Genomic DNA, 26907 nt, shown 5'->3' on the forward strand with positions numbered 1-26907 from the left:
TTACCTTCTCAAGGAGAGGGAAAGGGTGGTATGGAGGGAAAGAATTTGGAACTTAAAAGTTTAAAAAAAGATTGTTAAATTTTTTATACGTAATTGGGAATTATTTGACAAAATAAAAACATTTTAAATAGTTAATTGATAAGTCTCATAAGATAAAAACAGAAATAAAAGAGAATTCACCCTCTTCTCTGGTGATAGGCTAATCTGAACCTATAAACAGTATTGTTAATCATTAATCTTCCATTAACTTCTGATAATTCAAGGAAATTTTTGGCAAACTAAATGTTGCATACTAGATAGAGAGTTGACTATGACTTCCAGAAGACCTGGGTTCAAGTCTCTTCTTTGACTCATGTTAGCTGTGTGACACTTAGCAAGTCACTTAAACTCTTACTGCTCCAGGAAGCTCTTTAAGACTGTAGTTTGCAAAGAAAGTACCAGTCAAGGGATATTCTAGAGCCCTCTCTAAATGGCTCCAACTTGTTTTAATTTTTAGTGTGAACACCTTAGAAATCAGCAATTACTACAAATCAGGCTTGAATTAATTATTTTGTTGATGGTCCACTCTAAAGTTATGAAAGTGATAAGAGAAAATGTTAAAAATGCAGATAAAACTTAAAAGTATGCCCTGTGTATGTTTTCCCCCTCAAAGAACCAGTCATCTATCAGCACACCCCTTCCAATTTGCAATGTTAAGGAAAGGTTCTCATAGAAAATTGCCTCTATCAATGAAATGATAGGTGCATTCTCTATACCTTATCTAAGCCATTATTTAAACAGTGAAAGACATTTTAAAATTGTAATTTTTATATTAACCAGTACCTTTCTAACTGTCATTGAGGGTGGCTTGCCTTCAGTCCTTCCTCCCCATTGAAATATATGTAAGTATATAGTGGGTCATTTGTAGTAAATAAATAAATAAAAATACAAACATAGAGGAAAACCCCAAACCTCCATGTAATCACAAGATTGGCCAGCTACTTTTCTTGTCTCATGTTATGAGGTTTAGAGGCCTCCTCTCCAAAGCCCTCAAAGACTAGTGTCCATTTCCCACAATTATATGAACCAACTGAACTAGACTGCCTCTGAAGTATGTATTTAAACAAATTTGCTGGTACTTGTAGCATGATTCTGGCACATCTTAAGGTAGATGTACCATAGTATTTCCACTATGTTTTTCCATTTTTTTCTGTTTTAGATAAAATATAAATATTTTAAAAATTTTATAAATTTTTTGAAAAATATTCTTCCTGGAACACAGAAATTTGAATTATTCTCATAAGGAAACTACTCTCTTCTCCATCTCTCTTTCCATACTCTCTACTCTCTTTTCCATCTATGGTCCCACATTTTATAGCGTGCAATGAGTTTGTCTCTGTTGAAAATTCCACATTTTAAAACTTGAAAAATTCATTTATTGAAAGGGTCCTTTTTTAATCTATTTTTGCTCTTCTGGAGGGGCACCACAACTGGTTCAATGAGCCATTCGGAGCTTGAAGATTCAGAAAAAGCAATTTACTAAAAGTGAACTCAATGATGCCCCCAATTAAAGCACCTATGAGCAAATAAAAGCAACCTGCAAGAAGGGTCAATGAGGTGTGAGAAGCTTTCGTTCATTCCAGAGAAATGGCCTTTACAATGCTTCTTACTCAGACTCACAGCTGGGTTTCAGGTCAATCCACCTGGGAGCCAAGTTAATATAAGTTTACAGGGTCTGAATTACAGCAGACTGAAACAGATACTATAGAACTAATTTGAACAATTGCATCTTTTCAGAGAGAAAAAAAGCATTTTAATTAAGCGTTTTACCACCATGCAAGCATATTCTGTGGTTCATGTGTCCTTACCTTCAGGTAGCTCCGATTCTTTGAAGCTTTGGTTCCCCTGTTTTATTCTATGTGGTAGGATGTTTTTTCATCTTCAGAATAAAATGTCATGGATCCATTGAATCAGTCATAAAAATTAAAGGTGATATTATTACTTTAGTATACATTTTACTTTAGTAGACTGTATAGTATACAGTGTATTAATACTAAGTGTAGACCCTTTCATAGATGGATGGTCTTTGGGAGTCGTGACTGAAAAAAAAATCCTTGTGAAGACTTGTAGTCATGAGTTTCTTTTCACTTAACTAGATTGGTCATAGCATTTAGAACTAAAAAATTCTTAGAGATCATCTAGTCATAGTATGAGGAGGGATTTGGGGGTGTCTTGTCTCTCTGTCAGTGGTTCAAACTAGCCACTGATTATATTCCCTCAGTTTTAGGGGTCCCTAGTATCCCTGTTCCATTAACCACTTGATAGTCAGATTCACTTTTACAAAGAAATATTTTAAAAGTATATAAAGAACAAACATTCAAAATAGTTCCATAGCATCTGACTGTCTCTGCATACACTTGGTTTTTAGGGAGAGGAGTGGAATTAGATTTAGCTTTAAAGTTCCTATAGGGGATAGTCCCACCAAATTCTAAGTCCAAAGCTCCCCCTTGCCTTGTTTCCCAGCACCCTTCCTTTCTCAAGTATTTACAGGTAACAACATCAGGCCTGGAATTCTGGGACCACGGGCACCATATTTGGAGTTCCCAGGTCTGGGGATTCCACATCCTACACCTAGAACTGAAAAGGACAAAACTAATAGATCAAACTCCTAAACCCATTTCTTGGGGCCACAGGGGCTAAGGGCAAGGGGAACTGGCCCTTCTCCCCACCAAGCTTAGTGTATAGTCTCAGTGTTTTTGGTGAACAAGACCTTCACCCTAGACACTACTGGAAAGAAACAGCAAGGCTGTCCCAGTTGGGTCATTTTAAAGATGGAGGCAGCTCCTACTACACAGCCAGTGGAAAGAGGCTGCTTTCATTCATGTGATAGGAGAATGCAGAATGTCTTCTCCCAGAAGCAGATATCTGGCATCTCCGACATGAGTGCTTCTATCTTTGGTTGTCTGAGATTGTAACAAAGCCTGGTTGCAATAGGTGTATAGATTTGTAGATGGGATGTATGGGGAGTTCAGGGAGTGCTAGCACATTTGTGTGAGGGTTTACAGAGTCCTTTTCAGGGTTACTCATCCACCTTTGGTGTTCATCCTCACCCACCTCTCATTTGGGGTTCCAAGAAGATGCAGAATACATGGTGGCTATGTCTGAGCTAGAGAGACATCTACTTCAAGCATGTGAAGACATCCTCTGGTGGAATGAGTAGATGAGAACTATTTGTTTCAGTGGTTATGAAAGTGCCTGAAGCAGGTGCTGTGGAGCTTGTTCAGGCATCAAAGGAACCAAGGTCATCCACTGCATCCTAGGCCATCGCCAGCCTTGACTTTTGGCTTGCTACTGGACATTGATGACCCAGGAAGAGAGAGTGAGGCTGATAACTGCACAACTGTGCCTCACTTACATTCGATTCACTTGCAAGTCAAGACACCACCTGTGATGTCATTGATTCTTTTTGAAAATGAAGGATGGACAACAAAGAAACAGATCTATAGCTAGCATGGCCTTCAAAGGATATCTAATCAATCTCTTCATTTTACAAATGAGGAAACTGAAGCCCAAAAATATTATAACTTAGCTAAGGTAATAATTACAAAGGTAATAAACAAAATTAGGGCTCAAAACCCAAGGCTTCTGACTCCAAATCCAATGCTTTCTCCATATTATACTCTATCTCTTCAGTATGAAGGAGAGAGGAGATATAAGATGGTAAGGGAGTGCAGAGGAGAGAAATATTTACTATGGCTGCGGGAAACAAGCATTTTTCATGTAGTTACAAATAAGAAGGGGGGTGGGGAGGGAGAGAAGATACAGATGTAAGAGAAGGAATGACTGATTGTATAAATCTCATTTCAGTGGCCTCACATGATAAAGGACTTGGATATAATTTGGTGGATTTTTCATTTCTCTGAGTCATTTCCCTCACCTAGATAATAAGAGAACTACACTATCTGACATTGCCTAGGATGTTGCTGACAATTCCCATCATAAGCAAACAGTTTGTAAAGTTCAAAGAAGAAAAGGTTTATTTATAGGTCGGTAAAATACAATGAATCACTACTAAAGATATAGAAATAGTCCATTCATTAAGCACTTACTATATACCAGGCAACATGCTGACTATTGTAATACAACTATAAACAAAAAGACAGACGGTTCCTACTCTCAAGGAGTTTATATTCTAACAGGAAGACATAAAAAAAAAAGGAAACTGAAAAGTGTATGTATGTTTGTGAGGAGATTGCCAAAGTATAAAAGTCCTTAGAGTCAAGAGCAGAGTCTGTACACCTTGTCAAATGAAGATTCTGTGCGAGAACTCACCAATGGAAGTGAGAGGTCCTGAGGGTTGAGGCATCTCTAGACTGAGAAGACAGCTAGGGATAGGTGTCAAAGACTTGAGATACAAGAGCTGAAAATAAACTACTATTAGCAAAAGAATACTTTTTTTGTAAACTATGCAAAGGTAAAATTTAAGTTCTAATTCCTTCTGTAATTTTCTTTTTAATAAAATTTCTGATGTTTGTATGCCTATTGTTTGTAAAGTCCTACCATCCAATTATAGATCACTTGAACATGTTTTCTATTCTTTTTATTTAGGTTAAATTAGCTTATGGAATGCTTTCTAGAGGATTTTAAAGGAGAATTTACTTTTAAGTTTCATTATTTCAGAATATTTTCTAGGAGGAAAATGATCCAAATATGGTTTTCATATCATAAGTTAATCCATTGTGAATATCCCTTGTCCTTCTATCTCCTTTTTCTCCTTTTTTATGTTTGTTTCTAGCAACCTCATTCTAGCTGTGGTTTACTGTTTGACTCCTACATACTAATGAAAATTGATAGCCACTTTTTGCCTCAAAAGCAAAATTTATCAACTGTAATTTAGCATCTGGGTATTGGAGTTGAGTCAGAACATATAAGAGGTGAGTAGAAAGAATATTGACCATTTCTGTATCTAATTTGAATAATAAATTAGAGAGGGAGCCCCAGAAGTTCTTGTCCAGTTTACCAAACATCTGTGTGACTGAGAAAATTATTTAACCCCAGTATCTTAATTCCCTCACTATTATTATGAAGAACACAAGACCTAGAAATCTTTTAGGAAAATATAAAGTGATAAGCAAATGCTAAGTATTTCTTATTATTAACTTCCTAGAATTGTAAAATAGTATATAGGATTTCAGTGAACTTATTATTTCTCATTGGAATCTTGAGAGTGAAGCAAATACTCTGTCTAGTCTCACTGTCTTTCAATAAGGCAATGCTGCATTTCCTCATCAGCGTTCTGGGACTGAAACCCTGAGCTCCTCACTCCTCAAGATATTACTCCTGGACTGTCTATAAAATCTTTCATTAACCTAATTTTTGAACTCCTATACATTAGACCACTTCCTTTTCTGGCTTCTCAAAGATTGGAGGTCATGGTGCCTCTAGCATCTTTCACTTAAAATGAAAGAAAAAATTACTGAGATGAGAAAATGAACCTTGTGTTCATAGGGCTAGAGATGAAAGAGATAGATAGATAGATAGATAGATAGATAGATAGATAGATAGATAGATAGATGATAGATAGATAGGTAGGTAGATAGGTAGATAGACAGGTAGATAGATAGGTAGATAGACAGAAAGACACAGTGAGATACAGAGATACAGTGAGAGAGAAAGAGAGAGAGATAGACAGACAGAGACAGAGGGACTAAGTCCTGTTCCTTTAAAGCATCATCTCTCTCTTCTCTCACCAGAATGCCATCAAGCAGGAAGGAACCCACCCAAGAAATAAAAAGAAGAGGCCAAGATTTCTTTTTGGCTAGTGCCTTTTGACAATAGCCCCAATCAACTGAGAAGACTCCTTTTCACCACATGGTTTGTTGGTAGTTGTCTTTTGTTTTTGAAGAGGACCAAAACAACATTCAGTGTGTCCAGCTGTGGCTGATCAAACCAACATGAGCTCAGAATATTCTACCACACGTCAGGCACAGATAGTCCATGTGAATATTTGGGGTGGACTCTCAAAATTTTGCATTTCTTACATTTCTTTTGCTCTCCCATACTTTCCTTCAGAGCCTCCCAAACACTGAGCTAGCTCTGACAATGCATGCTTCAACCTGAGTAATCAATGTGTACATCCCTGGAAAGTACACTACTAGGCTAAGTGAATTTATCCACCACATTCAAAACTTCTCCATTTACTGTAACCAATGGTTCCACATATGGATGGTGTGATGGTGGCTAATGGAGCACCTATGTTTTGTTGGTGTTGATTGTTAGGCCAAAATTAGCACAAGCAGCAGAGAATTGATCAATATTTTGTTGCATCTCAGATGCAGAGGCTGCACCAAGTGCAAACAGAAAATCATGCACCAACACTCCCACCACTTTGTTCTTGGCTTATGGCCTTTTCAAGTTGAAGAATTCGCCATCAGCATGGTAGCTGACCTTGATGCCATGTTCATCCACACTGATATAAATCTCAGCTGCGATACTTTCATTACCAGGTGCTTTGCCACATGAAAGGAGTCTAATGGCATCCAAAACCTCTTGTTCAGTTACAACTTCAGCTAGGAAGGGATTGACTTCAACCTGAGGTAAACAGTCAATGGTCTGAGCATTGATTGATGATGGTCTATTGAGAATATTATGAAAGTGTTAAGCCCATTTCTCTAGTATCATGTCCTCATCACTAATCAATGTAGCTACTCAACAGTACTGAGTAGTTGAGATGCACCATAGGTCTTTGGTCCATAAATAGCCTTTAGGGGATCATAAAAGCTCTTTGGATTGTTCCTATTAGCATAAAACTGAATTTCATATGCTTTCTTACTCAGCCAAGAATTCTGCATCTCTAAGCTTGACTTGTACTTTACTTTTGATGGAGTTAAATGCCGCCTTCTTAGAGAGAGATGAACTATCCTGCTGGTAAACCCTGTGGAGTTCTCGTTTTTCATTTAGCAGCTTCTGAAATTCTCCATCATTTTCATCAAATCAGTCTTGATGTTTGTGAGTGTTCTGACCCAGATGAGCAAATGCAGTGCTGTACACCAAATCTCTGAAAGCTACCCACTCCTTTTCTGCTCCACTGTTGCCAACTATGTGTTGGCTCAACTTTCCCTCCAAGTTAGCAACAAACTGTTCCCTCTCAGAGAAGAGCTCTTCTCTGTTGACATTAATTCTTTTCCTAGTCATTTTGCCTTGGGGCTGCTGCTTTGGTTGCATGTGAATATTTAGGAGGAATCAGTCCAGTACTCTGCACCACACATTACCTTTGTCACTCACATCCTGTCTGGCTTTTATCCTTACAGTCACATAATCTGTTAAATGCCAATGTTTGCTGCAAGGGTATATACATGAAGTTTTATTGTGTTTAGGAAAATGGAAGACAGTATTGGGGATGAGGTCATAAGATGCACAAATCTTCAGGAGTAAGTGACCATGGCTATTAGTGTTTCCAACTCCATTCTTCCTTAGGACTCCCTGCCAAGTCTTGTAGATGAAGCCTACTCTAACATTGAAGTCACCCAGAATTATAAGCTTGTTCTCTTTTGGCATGTTGATGATAAGCATCTCCAGGTATTCATAAATTCTTTCTTTGACCTCATCAGAGTTCGTCATGGTGGGAGCATAATGGTTCTTTTCCTGCAAGTTGCAATCACATTGTCATGAGCCTGTCATTCAGTCCTTTTGGTAGGCATACAAGCTTGTGGACTAGAGTAGTTTTGATTGCAAAACCTACAGCAGCTTCATGGTATATCCCTTTACTGTGGCCACTCTAGAAAAAATGTGTATCCAGTTCTAACTTCAGTAATCTGGCCTTCATTTGCCAGCCTTGTTTCTCTTAGGGGTGCTATTTGGATATGGCACCTGTTGAGTTCTCTCACAACAAGAGCTTTTCATATTTTAGGTCTACTGGATTTTGTGCTGTCTATAAGTGTACAAACATTCCATGTACTGGTGGTGAGTGGAATTATCTTTGCAAATGATTTTGTACATTTTTGTGTGTGTGTTTCAACCACAGGATGGGATTCGTGTCTGCTATGGTAATCAGGCCAGGGTTGGGTAAGCAGACAGTTTTTAGGGCACCTTTTCTATCCCCTTTCTCACACTAAGAGATGATTCTTAAAAGGCTGTTCAGACACCCATGGGGCTGCCAAATACCACTGTTGCTTCTAATGAACCTGGGCTGCCTGTTTCAGGGCTGTAACTACATCTCCCATTGTATCCATACCTGATGCTTTGTCATTTGCCTGTCAGCACAAGTCTTTGAGAAAGATAAAAATGGTAAAATGACATGGGTGATATCTGTCGATTTGTATGCAAAAGTTGGATTTAAGTCAGGGAGAGTTGTATGAAGTCATCAGCCTCACTCTCTCCTCCAAAGAAAGGACAGTGTTCCTCCACTGTTCAGTGGCAGGACAGAATCAAGAGAACTGGTGATGACCTTGGCATCTTTGGTGTCTAACCAAGCTCTAAGAACGCCACAGTACCTGCTTCAGCTACCTTCATGGCCATTGGAACGAATCATTCTCATCCACTCATTCCACCAGGGGAAGTCTTCACATGCTTGGAGTAGACATCGCCCCTAACTTACGAACAGATTTGAGACCCTCCACTTACCCAGAACCTGGTTTAGCCCCATCTACCGAAACAGTTTACCAGGGTATAGCTGCTGTGCATGCTACAGCATCTTGGAGCCACAGGTGAGAATTAAATGGATAAATTGGACATCAGAGGTGGAAAGCAGCCCTCACACCAGAGGTACTAGTCTTCTCTGGACATACCCTACATCTCACATGGTTTGTAGACTAGAGCCAGTTACAGTATGTGCGAAAGTCTCCCCAAGGTACTTCTATTACATGTCATCCTGACTCTGCTTCTTAGTCTCATTGCATCAGGGACACTCTGTACATACTTTCAAAGGCTGGGATCAATGACTCATCCCTCATTACATAAAGTTTTGAAACATTTAATTTTAAAGAACATGAATTCTCATTCCAGTTCATATTTCCATGTAATATTGGACTAGACACTTACCTTCCCTTTTTACCTGTAAAACAGGATGATAATAATATTATCATTTGTGTGGTATTTTATGGATTACAAAGTGTTTTTGCTTTGTAAAGAGACAGCGTGATATAATGGATAAAGGGTTGGATTTGGAGGTAGGAAGGTCCGTGTTTGAATTCTGACTCTGACACTTACTAGCAGTGTGACCACAGAAAAGTCTCCTACTCTATATAATCCTCAGTTTTCTCATCTGTAAAATGAGCATAAAACTAGTTATGATACCTAACTCACAGAGTTGCTGTACAGATCAAATGAGATGATGAACCAAAGCGCTTTATAAACTTTGAAGTTTTAGATATGTATACATATATACATATATCACAATACTTACAGGTTTGTTAGGATCACATCTATTATTTACAAACATTGAATACAAGCATTGTTATTATTTCAAAATTAAATGATGTTCATAAAAGTGCTTTGCAAGAACTTAACTATTAAACTCTATACAAATCTAGGCTATTTTTCTCCAGGAGATCAGTTCTGCAGAAACATTTGTAATTACACCTTACAGAAGCCTTAGATTATTTCAGCATGCACGTTTGAAATTGTGCTTCTTCTTATACTGTGAAATGGAGGTTCTGAAAAAGCCTAGGCCACCTAAGATGGTGTCAGGACCTGCTTCTAGTAGACTGGAGGACTAGAACAGGTGTGGACATTGTGTGTTATGCTGCTACATGACCAAGAGCAGTCATTTGCTATTGGCTGTATAGCCTAATTATCTTCATCTTTAAAACACTCTGATTCAGCATGTGTAGGGGCTTTTTCTGCCTGCATTTGAGTATGAAAGTGAACTCTTCAATCACACCATGTGGAAAAGACTGGTGACCAGTGGGGTACCTCCAATCTCCCTCAGGCCTCAAAAAACAGGTCTGTGATTTTGGTCTTTTCCTTCATCCTTTTCCATTCAAGGTACACTGAATGAATTCTTTGATCACTTTAGCCACAGAGATCTAGGAGTCTAGGACTTGCCTGTCTCTTCAGTAGGAAGTCCTAAGGATCTAAGATCCAGGGACACTAGCCCACGTAGACTTTAGACTTTAGACTTGAACTTGGTAGAACTAATACTATGTAAGAATTGAGCTCAGCTGTGAGCCTAATTTCTGTTTCCAGCTACAGGAGAAATGAGGGAAGGAAATGTTTGCATATTTGTTCTTGCTTTGGCTTTGAAGTAAATATCATTTTGTAATAGCTTATCTGGTGTTAGTTGTTAAATGGGACTGGGATGCTGGTCAGTGGGCTCTCAAAATGAGGGGACCACAACCTGTAGGGGGCAGAGAAGAGTGACCTCTCAATCCTACCCAGCTGCCAGAGAACCCTGGTCAGGAGAGATGGGAGGAAATAATAAATCTAGCCCATGATGATCTTATACTTGCTTTGCATTTTCCTTTCCCCAGATTTCCTTCTCTAATCCCCATTTATCCTATCCCTGTTCACTTTTACAGTACTAACAAATTATAAGCATTATCAGGAAAAAAATTGTTCCTACAGTTCTGAAAAAGGACGTCACAGACAAATGGAATCCATGAGTAACAGGACTTTAGTGCCGTTTGAGAAAGGAATGTACCCACATTCCCCAGTAGCAATGTCCTAAAAGCTTCAGGTCACTGTAGCAATGAAGAGGTTAAGTAGAGTCATCTTTCCCCCAAACCCTCTGCAAACAGGAACACTACAGGAGACATCCTGAGTAGCTTTTGTTTTTGTTTTTTAAGAAGAAAAAGCAGTAACCTTCATTAGGGTGTGCATTCTTTGGGAATGGATTTCTGTAACACCGTCGTTCACATTGGTGCCACTCTGTTAAAAAACAAACAAACAAAAATCCTGCTTTAATGTTCAAAAACAAACGACCCCAAAAGGCTAAAATTAAAATTAAAAATTGAAAGACTCAAATTAAATTCCCTTGGATTCCCAAGGCTCTGCTTGAGGCTGATTAATCAGTTGATGGTTTTTTCAGGAAGTAGAAGGAAAGTCTTCCCTTCCAGGAAAGGAACATAAGTTAGAGCAAGACTCCCAGCTGGGGGATTGATAATAAAGGTTAAGAAGACCCAAGTGTCCATTCAGTGCCAGTGCTGGGAAAGTTGGTTTGGTGCTCCAGGGTTGTTCAAGACTTGTTTTGCAATTTCGTAGTTTATCAAACTCATCACTAGATTGTCCTGAAGGTGAAGATTTTTTCAGCTACAGCTACTCCTGAAAGCTCCTAAGGCCAAGTCAGAGATGAATTGGGATCAGCATGGGTGAGCAGGGGCAATGCCACAAGGATGAAATCACTGGCCATCAAAGTATTCAAATGTCTCAAATAAACACTAAAAAATCAACACAAATAAAATAAGAACATCTAACTGTAGATAAAAATCTGTGATGTCTAAAAAATCAGTCTGTAGATAGCTGGTGTAATGGATAGAAACATGACCTTGAAGCCCAGAAGATTGGAGTTCATGACATTAACTAGGTGTGTGACATTCAGCAAGTTATTTAACCTCTTTTGGTCTCATTTTCTCATTTGGAAAATGAGATTTAGATGTCTTTTCTAGCTCTAGATCCATGATCCATAATGTCCCTGTGATCCTGAGCAACTCATTTTACTTCTGTTTGCCTTGGTTTCCTCAGCTGTAAAATAAGGATAATAATATCACCTATTTCTCAGGGTTGTTGTGAGGATCAAATAAGATAATATTTGTTTCTTTTAAAAAAGGTGCTTAGCACAGTGCCTGGCAAATAGTAGGTGATGTATAAATGTTAGCTAGCTATTTTTATTCTTATTACTTAACTTCTGAGTGTGCTAGGTTATTTTCTAAGACTATAAACTGCAGAGAAGATGGTAGAAGAGCTTTCCTCACCCAGAAATTCTCCGTATCAGTGAAATCATAGATCCAAATCAGTACTCGTTCAATCTACTAGCAGGTTTCCATTTTATCTGATTAGTATAGTATCTAGTCACTTTGCTTCCTCTAATAAGTTCACAAGAAACTATATTAAGAATGTAATGTAATGTAATGGCTTAAGAAGGTAAGCTTTCCTCTTTGTATGAAAATAAGAAACCTGAACAACTAGTGGGTATTCTACTATTCCAAAAATTGAGACAATCAAGAAAATTAAATTTATTATTTATAAGTGAGTCTTGAAGGTTGTTTTTGGGGGAGGGCAGGAGTTGTTCAATTGTTTCAGTTATGTCCAACTCTTTTTGACTCTATTTGGAGTTTTCTTGGCAAAGATACTGGAGTGGTTTGCCATTTCCTTCTCCAGCTCATTTCACAGATGAAGAGCTGAAGCAAACAGGGTTAAGTGACTTGCCTCATGCAGGGGCAGCTAGGTGGCACCATGGATAGAGTGCAGGACCTGAGGTCAGGAAGATTCATCTAGCATCAGGCACTTAACAATAGCTGTGTGACCCTGGGCAAGTCACTTAACCCTGTTTACTTTAGCTCCTCATCTGTAAAATGAGCTGGAGAAGGAAATGGTAAGACACTCCAGTATCTTTGCCAAGAAAACTCCAAATATGGTCACAAAGAGTTGGACGTGACCAAAATGACTGAACAATGATAACAACTTCAGGGCTTACTGGCAGTTACCTACTCTGCAGATAATCATGGAAAATCTTGCTTTTAAGTCCTATGCAGAGCCAACTCTTGGGGAAAAGGAGAAGAAGCATTGACTTGTTTGGGTTACCCCCTCCCTTTTCTTTGATTCCTTTCCAACCTTTTTTGGTACCTCCACCTTTTCCACCCTATCTCCCCTTCTATAGCATGCTTATATTGCCTCTTCCTTGTTCAGGGATCCAACGTTAGCATCCCTCCAGCTTCTTCTGACAATACCTTGTGTATTTCTGCTAGGTGGCACAATGAATGGAGTGCTGCCCTTGGAATCAGGAGAACTCCAGTTCAAATTTAGCCTCAGATCTTTGCTAGCTGTATGACCCTGGGCAAAGTCATAACCTCCATTTAAATCTTCTCTTCTGTGAAATGGAAATAATAGTAGTTCCTTCTTCCTGGGTTTGTTGTGAGGATAAAACAGCATTTGTTAAGTATTTCCAAGCCTCATAACGAATAATTTTATTAATAATATTACTATTATTTAAAAATATAACACATAATATATATTAATAGGTAATTGTATCATATCTGTTATATTTAATATTAATAATTATTATTTTTTTCTCCCATAATTAAGATATATATGCCTTCTAGCACAATTCCTGGAGTTTCACATCTAAAGCTATATAAAGATTGCCAGGTATCTAGATTCTCTACAAAGGACTTCTCTGACCTCTGTATTCTTAGATCAATGACTGTCAATGACTCAGAGAAATGGAGTGTCAGAAGTTAAATATGTATCACTAAAGAAGTAGGGGAAAAGAAGGAGAGAAGGGAGGGAGAGAAGAGGGAGAAGAGGGTGATTTTTAAATTTTAATAGTTTTAAGAAGCAAGGACCTTGGGTATTAAACATTTAGCTAAGAGTAACCTTGGGGATAGGGAAGACAGTGGACAGAAAAACTGCTCCAAAGAAGTTTCCTTTTCAACAGACCTGATAAATTAATCCAAGTCAATGTGTCAATGGCTCCCTATAATGGCTCCATATAATCCCCCCAGGTAAAATACTTGCACTTCAAAAGTATCCTCTCAGGATGAACCTAAGAGTGGGAATATCAGTTACTGTGCAAGGAGATAAGAAGCTGCCATAGACCTTGGTGTCCCGAGTCCTACAACCCTGTGTTATAAGCCTGTTGATTGACTGATATTTTGGTCTGGGTCTTTCAGCACTCATCAGATCACACTGCACATAAGCTGACCCTTTTGCTTATGCCCTTTTCTATTCTAAACCTCTGTCTTACATCAAGTCAAGCCTGGAGAACCAAGTGTCTTATTGTTATTATAAATGATCCCGTAGCTTTATTTGACTACTTCAGTCACATAGATCTTGTCCTCTAAACTACCAAGTCCCAAAAAAGACTACTTGTTTATTTCATACTGTCACTAGACACTGGATGTATTGGCAGTATCTCCCTTGACAATACATGTAGCCACCTTATTGACGTTTGAGGCAATCTGTTCATTGCAAATACAAAATACAGAGGCTGTATTTTTTCTCCTCTATGGCCATTAATTCCATGAGAGATATCACTGTAAGGCAAAATTTCTTTACTAGTGTACACTTCACTCTAAGAAGTATTAGAGTGCTATGAGCCAAAGCTGCAATGGTTTCTTTTTAATGCTCTGATGATTGGAAAGAAAACTTTATATTCATATTTTCTTAGGATAATATTAGCAGAGTGCTTTTTAACAAAACTTCAACTGCGGTTTACTGTTGCCATAGTGACTCTGTCTATTGTTTTTGGAAGATTATTCTGAGGTGAGGGGTGGTGACTCAGCTGCAGCGAGTTGAAAGCCCTGGATTCCCAACCAAAAAATGTGGGTTTATATCCTGGTTTCCCCACTTAATTTGCCATGGGATTAAAACTGTATAATAGGGAGTATGATATGGGTATTTGTTTCATGTGGTTATTGAGAAAAGTGCTTTATAAGCTGGAAAAATGCTATTCTCATTATTTATAGCCATTATTATAAATTTATAATACTTTAATATAGTTATTATTTAACTTGTATGTCCAATACCTCCAGAATAGTCAGAATGGGATTTGAAGGTGGTATAATAAATAAGCCTTGTGAGTTTCTCGTCTGGTTTTAGCTGATTGGCTCTCACTTGCTCAGTTTGGGTTTTGATGGCTCAGAGTGAGTATAAATAATAGATGTTTGTGTTCTAGCTAGAAACTCTTAGGGTCTTCCCCTCCCAGAATGATTCTTTTATGAAGGCAAACTAGGTCATTTTTTGCCTCAGTTCTTACCTAGCCTTTAACTATTGAAGGGAAATTGCCTCTGAGAAACTTGAGATTTGGAAAAGACCTTAGCTTTAAAAAGTCAAGGTCTTCCACTGTATCAGGGCCATCACCAATCATCTTGACCTATGTCTTGCCACTGGACTCTGATGACACTGGAGGAGAGACTGATGATTTTGCACAGCTATGTTTCACTTAAATCCAATTCACTTGGGAGGCAAGACATCACTCTCTTGATATCATTCCTCCTCTTCGAGGAATAAATCATGAATAACAACAATAACCTGGTGTTCAGCAAGTCACCTTCTCTAGATTTAATTTTCTTCATTTATATGATGAAGGTGTGGGATTTGATGTCTAAGGACTCTTCCATCTCTAAATTTATGATCCCAGGATCTGGGATTGATTTTAGGAGTTTGGTTTAGACTGGCAGTTCTCAAACTTCTTGATCTCAGGACTCCTTTATACTTAAGAATTATTGAATACTTCTAAGAGCTTTTGTGTAGTGGGTTATGTACATCTATATATTTACCATATTAGATATTAAAATAGTATTATGAGAGTAGTATTAGTGGTATTATGAAAGTAGTTTTGAACTTGTGGATCTCCTGAAAAAGTTAGTCCATCAGTCAGTCAACAAATATTTGCTCAGCAGCTTACTATGTGCCAGGTACTGTGCTAAGCATTGGAAATACAAATAAAAGTAGAAAGATGGTTTGTCCCTGGCCTCAAGCAGGTCACATTCTAAAGAGGGAAGAGAACACAAAAAAGCTAGCTGAAAAGCTAGGGGGATGTGTTTAGGATAGGGTGGGGCATGGTAGAGATCATCCAAAGAGCATCCTGGTGAAGGATGAAGACATGGGTGACTAGACATCCTTGTCAAAGTGGAGGTTTTAGGCGTCATCCAAATAAGAGGGATTCTGAAGGGCTGGAGAGTACTTCCATTGTGAATTTCAGGGTGATCTGGAGTGCAGTCTGGAGAGAAATTCCCAGGGATCCCAGGACCTCAGTTTGAGAACCACTGGTAGAGAGGGTTCAGATTATGTTAGTGGTACAATACTGACCTGAAATCAGAACGGAACATTTTGTAGCTGCTAAGAAAATTTTGTCAGAAATCTGCGATTATCACCCAGATGTGTAGTTGATTTCTGAATACTTGTTCTCATAATTACTACATAATTTTTGGAAATAATTTTTTTAGGCTGAGGAATTTATCATCTATGATACATTTGTGTTGAAAACTCATTAATTGCATAGTCATAACTCTTCTCTTTTCATAATTCCTACTTCATAACAACAATTAAATACTGCCTAGGATAGATTGCTGAAGGATTAAATTTCTTGTGTGGCAACTATTGTTTGTCTAAAGACATATGACAATCCTTCTGACATACTTGCCCCCCTTGGATTCAGAATACAAATAGGTCATACCAACTTTGGCAAATGAAGTCACATGTTGCCATGAGTATCCCTGGGAGAAAGCTGCATTTGTTTAAAAAGTGAACAGAGCTGATTCAGAAGGTATTTTAGGACAGCTTAAATGATCAGATCTCTTTTCAACAAGCCTTCCTCTAGCTTTTGTATGCTATGCAATTCTGCTAGGAAACGGAAAATGTTTTGATTCCCAATTTAGCATTTTTCATTTTGTGAGTTCAAAGGTTTCTGGCTTTGAAATCTAGTCAGGCTTTTTTTCCCTCTTCTTCCATTCAGAGCAATAATCTATGCCCGAGACCATACATCTGTGACTTGGGCTGCCAGAATTTCATATTATTCTGCTCTCTCTCCAAGGGATTTTGTTGTATACAATGAATTACTCTTGATACTTAACATCACTGCAATCTACATAAAAATGAGCAGGGGTGGATCCTTTAGAATAAATAGAATATAAACCAATACAAACTCTCTGGAACACTTTACCCCAAACTCCAGCTGAGCTTCAATTTTGTTTCTCTTTTATAAGCTAAAGAATCCTAGAGAGTTGTTGGGGGGGGGGGGGGAGTAAGGGAGGCAGTACAAAAGTTATGCAGGTTAATTTGAGATTTTAAGAGAACACACGTCTTTCCAGAGAAAATGTATCTTTTGAAAGTTTATTTTAACCCAGTGAAGCCATGAAATATGCCTCTTTTCTCCTTTTTTTAAAAAAAATTAATTTAACTTAATTTTTTTTGCATATTAAGTTCCCAACTGCAAATTCCCTCCCTTAGCACCTTTGCAACAGAGAAGATCACCATTTGACACAGATTTTTAAATATGTGTAAGTAAACCATACTATGCGTACTTTCGTTTATGAGTTCTTTATCTGGAGGTGGATAGCATCTACCTTCATAGAACCTTTATAGTTGATTTGAATATTTATAGTAAGCACAATAACTTGGTTGTTCACAATTATTCTTCAAACGGTATTGATGTCTGTCTCTTGTTCTGCTGTCTCTTGTTTGTTTGTTTTGGTTTGTTTTGGTTTTTTTGTAGAACAATTCATGTGGAAATTTTTTCAGAATAATTTAGGTAGACATTACAAGCACTGCAAAAGAGTAAGCACATTTAAGTTGTCCAGACTTCATTTTCCCTTGGCCTAATAATGACCTGCTGAATTCTGGACCCAAATTCCATGTTTTCTCCTTTCTGGACTGATCCATCTTGGAATCAGGGGACCTGAGTTGTTCAGACTGGTTCTGCTGGTTACCTCTAGTCTTCTCCAAGGCAAATCACAAAATCTCTTGGGACTTGAGTTTTCTTGCCTATAAAATAATTGGGCTGGACAAGATGATCTCCAAGGCCCTCTCTACATTTAAATCCTGTGTTGAAATCTGAACTGTCTTTCTGTGATTGGGTTTTAAAGCTAGTCCAACATTCCTACTGTTGACTACAGTTTTCTTTGACTTTTTGAACCTTCTCCTTGGAGCAACTGGTTCAAAATGCTGCTTTGTTTCAGAGCCTGCAGATTGGACACATCCTCACTGATGATGAGGATGTCTTCTTCCTTCATCCCCTCAGCACTCAGGTGTTCTTTGCTGTCAGACAGAGAACACAGGAAGGTGTCACTTTCACAGGCTGAAGAGTAATACTGTGCCTGATCCATGTGGTTCTTTCAGGAAGCCTTGATATGTGTTTAGTTTTCTCCATGTGATTCCTTAATTCGACTTTGTATGTAAATTGCAAATGGCAACCATAACATCTACATTAGTGAACTTCCCTTCAAATGAAGTTGACCAGTTTTACTTGCTCATAGAAATGAAATCCAAGTTCTGATTTTATTTTCAAAAGATCAAATTCATGTGCATCCTCCATGTGGACATGTAATTTTTCAGTAGTATTTTTCACAAAACAAGCAAATGGCACAGACCAGGTGTTCTCAATCAGACCAGTCCTCTTCCTGGTGGTCTAGCAGCTCCCAGTCATCTTCCAACTCAACTTCTTCCCAGGACTTTTCAAGCCCCAAATAATTAAGGACATAAAATCAGTCATACTCTCTATTCTTTGCATTGATCCTGTGATCTCATGCGATCCTTAAATATATTTTTGTCTCTGAAGAACTTTTTACAGTATGAACACTGCAAGTTGTCAAGCTCCTTCTGTAACATCTCAAGAAACTCATCACAATGTCCAATGTTGTCTGGCCATGCGATGTTGACAGCATGCTCTCTTGCCATGTGACAGCTCTCTTGTTCTTGCTATCTCTTGATTTTTCTAACTTCACTTTCCATTATTTCATCCAAGTCTTTCCATGTTTTTTTTCCAGCTCATCATTTCTTACTGTTGACTTCTTTATTCCTTTAATCTCCTGTTTCAATTTAGCCCACTTCATATTGTAAGAAAAACAGGCAGCTGACAATATGTTATAATTTGTACCTCCTGTCCCCCAAACTCCCTCTCCTCACCTGTCACTACACTTTTATCCTTTCATGCCTTTGAGTTTTGTAGGCTTTGGGGTCTCCAAGAGTCTTTGAAAATAGACCTGGATAGCTTAACCTTAAGCTAATTTTCATCTCGGCCCCCTTCAGCAAAGATTAGCTAACAGCCAGCTGAGAGAAAGTATAGAACAGAACAGTGGAGAAGGAAGATGCCGCAGAAGTGAGAAAAGAGACACTGTTGATAGAGAGGGCAGAGAGTCTCCACATATAAATCTTACTTATATTACAATTTTGCCCTGCGTGGAACCCAATGTAAAGCTGGAAGAAAAAATGTTATTGGAAGACGTGAGTGGTAACTTCTCTCTCTCTTAGCCAAATGTGAAATTTTCAGAAAGTAGGGAAAGGTAGTCAAAATGGTGGGCTAGCAAAGAGTAAGAGACTGACTGAAGCCATTCAGAAATAGAAAACAATATTTACTGAGTGATTAGGATGTCAAAAGATGAGTATTAGGACTTTAGGAACTTGAGTGACCCTTTGACTGAATCCAAACTTCAGGAAGACCTAGGGGTACATCCTGCCTCAGATACTTAATAGCTGTGTGATGTTAGGTAACTCAAGTGATGCCTGGTCAATAAAAGGAAAATAAGCACATCTCTTTCACATATTTATTATAAGGCTGAAATCACATTGTATCTAAAAGTGCTTTGTAAACTTCAGACTACTATGTAGATGTCAGCTATCATCACAGACACTTGTGGAAAGCACAAGATGGCAAAGTGATTAGAGCGCCAGGCCTGAGTCAGGAAGATTCATCTTCCTGAGTTCAAGTCTGGCTCCAGACACTTACTGTGTGATGCTTGCCAAGTCATTTAACCCTGTTTGTCTCAGTTTCCTCATCTGTAAAATGAACTGGAGAAGGAAGTGAACCACTCCAGTAGCTTTGCCAAGAAAACCCTATATAAGGTCACAAAGAATTAGTCACAACTGAAACAACTTGAACAATAACAATAAGTTGTTTATAAGGATCTTGGTGGACTGCATGTTGACTTAGATTTAAAATATATTATCTGTGTTTAGTGTATTTTTATTTATTTTGCTAAATATTTCCTAATTACATTTTAATCTGGACTGGGCAGCACTCAAAATGTTGCAGCCATGCCATTGGATCATTTTTTTGATTCCTTCCAAGAGGAATCCTCACCCTGCGCATTGTCAGTCCTTTCTGTCTCTGAAATCTCTCTCACATATATCCCCTTGTCTTTATTCCAACTACCATTGCCTTGTTTAAGGTTTTGTTAAAATACTACAGTGACTTTGGTCTTGCCCTGCATTTCATCCTACACTGTGTTACTAGATGGATTAGTCATCCTAAATCCCAATTGTGGTCATGGCATTCTCCTGCTCTAAAGCTACCCTTAGTTCATCATTGTCTATATTGTTTATCATAAATATATTGCCTATTGTTAACTTTTAAAACATTGCTGAATTTAAAAAACATACAGCTAAATGCATGTTGTTTAAAACATATTAAATAAATCTGTGAGAAGAAAGAAAATAATTCCATTTGTGAATTAAAAAATCTATGTATGTTTGTCTTCAAAATATTTCTTTGCTATATTTTAGAATCTGTTGGGAGTCAGTGTGGTACTGTATAAGAAATGCTGGGTTCAAAGTCATAGGGAAGGAGTTGGGAATAAGCATTTGTATAGCATCTTCTGTGTGCCAAACATGTTACTAAAATTGTCTGATTTGATCTTCACAACAACTCTGGAAGGTAGGTGCTACTCTTATTTCCATTTTACAGTCAAAGAAACTGAGGCAAACAGAGGTTAAGTGATTTGCCCAGGGTCACACAGCTAGTAAATGTCTGAGATTAGATTTGAACTCTGGTCTTCCTGACTCCAGGTCCAGAGCTCTATCTACTAGACTATCTAGCTGTCCTAAGACTAATCGTAGAATCGTAATATTAGAGCTTTGAGGGATGTTAAAAGACATGTGGTCCAAGTCCCTCTTTTTTTTAATTGAGGAAACAAGTTCTTAGAGGTTAAGTGGTTAAGATGTTAAGCCAAGAGTCACATAGCTAAACTGACGTAAAGTCCAAATGTCTTCATCTTAAATTCAAGGCTCTTCATAATTGGCTCCAGCTTACTTTACTACACTTAGCTTTCATTGTTCCTTTTAAAGTTTCCTATTCTTCAGTCAAACTAGATTATTTCCCTCTTTTGGAAATGCCCCTGTGTTTTCCCACTTCTGTGCTTTTGTTCACACTGTTCCCTCTAATTCTATTTAGTGCACAGTAGTAGAAAGAGCATGGCACTTGGGGTCAGAAAACCTGGATCCTATTGTAACTTACCTGTTTAACTTTGGACAAGTAATTTAATCTCTTTTGTTATTTAATATCTTGGCTTATAAAATGGAAGAATGGGACTAGATCTCCAAGGTCCCTTCCAACTGCATGTCCTATGATCCTTTAAAAAAAAAAAGTTTCAAGGGTATAATGTATTGAACTTGTGCATAAAAACATTGGGTTCTAACTATTGGTATTGCTACTTACAGGTCATGTGACTTTGGTCAAGTTGGTTAACCTCTCTGAATATCAGTTTTCACATATGTTCATGGGATTAATAATAACTACATTCTTTACCTCAGGGAGTTGTTGGGAGGAAAATGCTTTATGAACTGTAAAATGCCAAAGAAATGTGAGCCCTAGATATGAGATCTTTGCATTTAAGGTGGAAAACACTCAAGTGACTTCTGTATGTATGTTTGTTATGTTAAACAACTTAATTAGTTATTTGAATGAAGGCATAAATGGCATAATCAAATATATGGATGATGTGAAGTTGTAAAGAACAGCCAACAAATTGTGTGATAGAATTAAGATTCCCAAAGATCTAGAACCATGGTCAATGGTTGGACCATAATTTGTACAAGTAAGACCTGGGGGACTCTCTAAGTCTGTAAGTATTAGGGAGGTTGAGGGTGTTGGATCTCTTGACTTCAGGAGTTGTGAGCTGCAAAAGGTTAAGCAGATTGAGTATCACAACTAATGAAGCACCAGTAAGTACAGCAAGCCCTAGGAACTAGAGGGAGTTGACTCATTCCTATGTCAAAGCTCCCTTGCTGATCAGCACTGGGATTGTCCTGTGAACATTTGAAATAAGGAAACGGAAGGAATGAAGGAAGGAAGGAAGGAAGGAAGGAAGGAAGGAAGGAAGGAAGGAAGGAAGGAAGGAAGGAAGGAAAGAAGGAAGGAAGAAGGAAGGAAGGGAATGATTTCTTCTTTGTTTGTTTTGATCCAGATCTGTGATTTAATTGCTGAAGAGAATTGGAATGGAAACTTGCCATATTGATATAGATCAGCAAAGTTGTCTGGGGCACTGGAAAAGTTACTTGACTTGCCCAAAGTTACTTAGTCATTACATATCAGAGGCAGAATTTGAATCCAGGTTTTCCTAACTGCAAGGTTAACCATCTTTCTACCATACCACCCTGCTACTCTGTGGGTTTAGGGCTCTAATGAGAACACACCATCATGGAGAAGGGAAATGGTTATCCCTCCTATTCATATCCCTTCTGTTCTGCTCTGGCTCGCATAATGTAGAAAGGACATGACCATCTGCAAAGCATCAAAAAACGGGAAACAAGATGGTGAGAGGATTGGAGAACATGCCAAACTGAGGCCTAGAAAATAGAAATTTTCCCAGTCTGGTGTTTCTTGTCTATTTATCTCTGTGCTGGTAAGGTTGAGTCTGATGAATCTCTTAAGCTTGAGAATTCTGAGCTGCAGTGGGCTAAGCAGAGCAAGTGGAATTGTGGAAACCACTAGACTGCTAAAGGAGGGGCAAAGTAGCAGCCCAGAAATGGCCACAGTCAGAAATGGTCAGAAATGGCCAAGGTCAAAGTTCCAATGCCTATTAGTAGTGGAACTGGGCCCATGAGTGGGTGTTGCACCTCCGGTCTGGGTGACATAGGGAGATCCAGTAGCAGAGAGAGAGAGAGAGAGAGAGAGAGAGAGAGAGAGAGAGAGAGAGAGAGAGAGAGAGAGAGAGAGAGAGAACAAGCATAAAATAGTCTCTAAATATTTTATATTCTACTATATGGAAGATGGATAAGAATTTTTTCTAACGATTCCAAAAAGAAAAACTAGGAGCAATGGGTTGAAATTTGTGGGGAGAGGGAAGGAAATTTTAGCTCATTTTAACAATTAACACTTGTCTATAAATAAATGTCATTAGCTTCAAGAGGCTTCCAAGTAGAAGACAGGTGACTCCTTTTTGGAATTAAAAGGGATTCCTATTCATGTAATTTCTGAGATGTCAGATATTCTCCTTCCTGAGGACTTTGAGATTCAGTGATTTTACTATAGGCTTCCAAAGGTCATCGGAAATGAAGACATAGGAGGGCAACACTCAAGGTCTTGAACTCTGCAGTTAGCCCACCAGAATGAGTGGCTGGCTCACAAAAGCTCTGAATTGAGTGTGGTTGTGTCAACTCTGCTGAAATAGGAGCAAAGCTAATTCTAAAATAACATTGAGATTAGTTCAGATAGCCTGATATTTTCTTTGCTGAAGATTGGGCAGATGGAATGTTTGTTTTGAATGTCTTCCAATAATGCTTACCCAAATAGCCAAAAATTCCTCTGCTGTTATGTGCTTACCTTATGCCTAAAGGCTCTTGGCGAATGTTTTTTTACCAGGTTTGCTCACTTAACATTTCCAAATAGCACACTTTCACAAGGGAATCTCATCATCCTATAATTTTAGTGGACATCATGAAAGAAATTGATAGGAAATTAAACTAAATATATAGTGAACCAAAATTTACCAACTAGCCAGAGAACAGGAAAGCTGAAAATTGATTGAAGATATCACATGTTTTCAGAGAACTTCATTGGCATTATATTTCAGAATTCTAGTATATAGTGTCCACTCTAGTATTTATTTAACCACATGAAACACCTACATGCATAGTAAGATCAAACATTAGCAAATAAAGGGACCCTCCAGCATCTCATATATACTACTATTCAGAAGATTCTTCCCTTTAAAACTCCTGTCCACATGTGCCCTTTTTATCTTAGCCTATATGAAAGAATAGGACAGTAATACGAATTGTACTATTTATGTTTACATAGTATACCAATACTTAATATTTAAAATATAGTGGATGGAAAGTATTCTTCTGTCTGTCCTGATTGACTAAATGATGATGTCTCTGCTGGTTTCTGGGAGATTATATCACTTCTCTCTACCCACCTGCTCACTATCTAGACAGAGGGCTAGTTTGAATTATAACTAAAACAGTATTTTGTTCTGTGAGAATTGTTTTTCCCCTTTCTATGATATGTAGAGATTATTTTGATATTTGTGATAAGGTTGAAAACCTAATATCTTAGCTCTCTCCTTCTTATGACATGAATTCTGGGTTTGCCCAGAAGCCCTATTCATTTACTTAAGAGTTAAGGATTGTGTTCTCAAGGACTGAAGTTTATTGGTAGTCTGACCTCTGGGAGAGAAAAAGGAAGCTGACCTAGTCCACTCAGTAGTTTGGAGAAATGGAACTAATCCATTGCTGGGAACCAGAAGGAAGTAGAAGAAATGTCCAATTCTAAATCTAGAACCCAAACTAGCTTTTATCTTCTAAGGGAGTCTCCATCAGTTTTGTTTTTGGGTTTTTTTAAGGAAAACTTCACCAATTGCATGTCACTGAGGAAGACTTGCAAAGTTTTTCAGTTAAATTTGCATCCAAAAAATAGTAACATTTATTTCTTGGTAAATCATAAAAGGCATTTGTCCAATCCATTCTGTCAATAAAGGTGAATGGGATAAACTGAAGAATTCTAGAGGATATGGGAGGCAGAGAATGGGGTGAGAAGGAAATTTAATTGCAGGAGAGAAGGGGTAAGCATGTGCCTAAGGTGAAAGCTAATGCCACTCCTTTACAGTCTCTATGTTCTGACAGCTTAAAAATTTAGTCCACTGGCCTGCAAGGTCCATATTTTTGTTCTCTATGGTAATTTGTCTCAATTTGTCTCAGTCTGATACAAATTTCTAATTAAGGAATAATGGAGATGGTAGGGACTTTGAGATCATCTTTGCCATCCATCCCCCCCCCCCCCATCTCATCTTACAGATTAAAAAATTGAATACTAAAGAATTTAAATGACCAACCCAAGGTCACATAGCTAATTAGTGTCAGGACTGTCATTCAAACCCAGATCTCCTGATTCCAAGTCCAATACTTTTTCTATTGTATATATATCTATTGTCAGAAATCAATGTTCACGTCAGAGACCATTTGACTTAGTACAGTACCTAAAAAATAATTGAACCCTTCTTTTACAGGAAGTTTTCCAAATTCCTCTTAATTCTACTGCCTTCCTTCTGTTAATTATTTCTTATTCATTCCATATGTATAAAAAAAATTAAAATCCAAACAAACTTGGGGTTTCATTTCACAACTACAAAATTGGCAAATATGACAAAAAAATGAAATTTTTTGAGAAGATATGGGAAAAACAGACACACTGATGCACTATTGGTGAAACTATTAGTTGATCCAACCATCCTGAAAAGCAATTTCTAATTTGAGAAAAAAGGTGGCTAAATTCTTCATACCCTATGATTTAGAGATTACACTTCAAGGCATATATCCCAACGAGGTCAATGATAAAAAAAAAAACAACAGACCCCATATACACTAAAATATTCATAACAGCACTTTTTGCAGTAGCAAAAAAACTGGAGAGTAGTTACTCATAGATTTAGGTAATAGGTTCACTGATTGTATTATATCTATGTAGCTGAATATTACTATGAAAAATGAAGAAAAGTATGGGGAGATTTCTCTGAACTGATGCAAAGTGAAGTCTGCAAAACCAGAAAAACAATATACACAATGACAACAACCATGTAAATATAAGGAGCACCAGCTGAATGATCAAATTGTAAATTATAATGAAATTATAATGATCAGGCTTGACACCATAGAGGAGATTATCAAAAGGCATCCTCCCTACCTCGTTATCTCCTTTGTAGAGGCGGTAGCTGTTGTTTGTCATTTGCTCTCAAAGAGGACCATCATGTCTGGAAGATGATGCCATGACTTGCAAGTGAATTGGATTTAAGTGAGGGAGGTCTGTGAAAGGTCACCAATCTCACTTTCTCCTCTGGAGCCATCTGGGTCCAGTGGCCAGATACAGGTCAGGACAACTGGAGGTAGTAGATACTGTCTGTGAAACATCCAATATAATATCAACAGTTTTTAAAATGTATTGATTAGTTTTGCTAAGCTTTTTTTCTGCCCTTTTTCCTATCAGGATAGCAATACAAATTTATCTAAAAAATAAGCCCCAAACCCCACAATAAGTCTTTTAAAATTCTATTTAAATCTCCCCTAGTTACTAACTAGTGATCATTTGAGAGAATGCCATAACAGGTAAAGATTATGACACTCAAAATTTGTATCGGTCATTTAGAAAGAGTATATTTTAAATTCACCCCATGTCTGACGCTGAAATTGTTCCACAGTTTTCATTTTAAAGAGAGTTGCATTTTTATAGTTTCATTTACGTATACAAAGATTTTAAATATTCAGCTAGTCATAGTGTAGTAGATAGTTCAGTAAAGCTCATTAAGGTAGATTTTTAAAAAGTATATTCCTTTTTCAGGGGGCAAGATATCTTCTTTAATTTACTCATCTTACTGAAAGACTATCTTAATAAAGGTCTGAGTTTACACAAAAGGCAGAGTATTAAGATTTTTAAATTGCTATGAAAATGTTAAAGGCAATTATACATTCATTATCCCATTTTGTCTCCACAGTAATCCTATAAGTAAGGAAGTTGTTGTTATTCCATTGACACATGAGGCACAGAAAGATGAAATTTTCCCAGTTAGTGTTGAGACAAAGACCCTCATCTAGTCCCTCAGATTCCTATCCATAGAATTTTTGATCACTAAGAGGCCTTGGCAATCATCTAGCTCAACCTCCCTCATTTCACATGTAAGAAACTCAAAGAAATTAAATGACTTTTCCATAATCAATAACAAGCTTGGAACAACTCTGATCTCAACTCCTGGCATAAGATTTACCTAAAGAACATGATTCATCTAGTAGGGGCATGTGGTATAAATATAATATTAGATGTTTTTGAGGATTTGCTGGATTCAG

The 26907-nt window shown here is 37.8% G+C and overlaps 1 protein-coding gene and 1 pseudogene across 1 annotated transcript in view; one reads left to right on the forward strand and one right to left on the reverse strand.

Annotated features, from left to right (window-relative positions):
• Positions 1-26907, forward strand: part of ARHGAP6 (Rho GTPase activating protein 6) — a 660040-nt gene that overhangs the window by 237356 nt on the left and 395777 nt on the right. The window lies entirely within an intron of this gene.
• LOC140506803 (zinc finger protein 277 pseudogene) lies at positions 17745-18531 on the reverse strand (annotated as a pseudogene).

This window comes from Notamacropus eugenii, chromosome 5 (genome assembly GCF_028372415.1).
Source record: "Notamacropus eugenii isolate mMacEug1 chromosome 5, mMacEug1.pri_v2, whole genome shotgun sequence".
Classification (NCBI taxonomy): Eukaryota; Metazoa; Chordata; class Mammalia; order Diprotodontia; family Macropodidae; genus Notamacropus; species Notamacropus eugenii.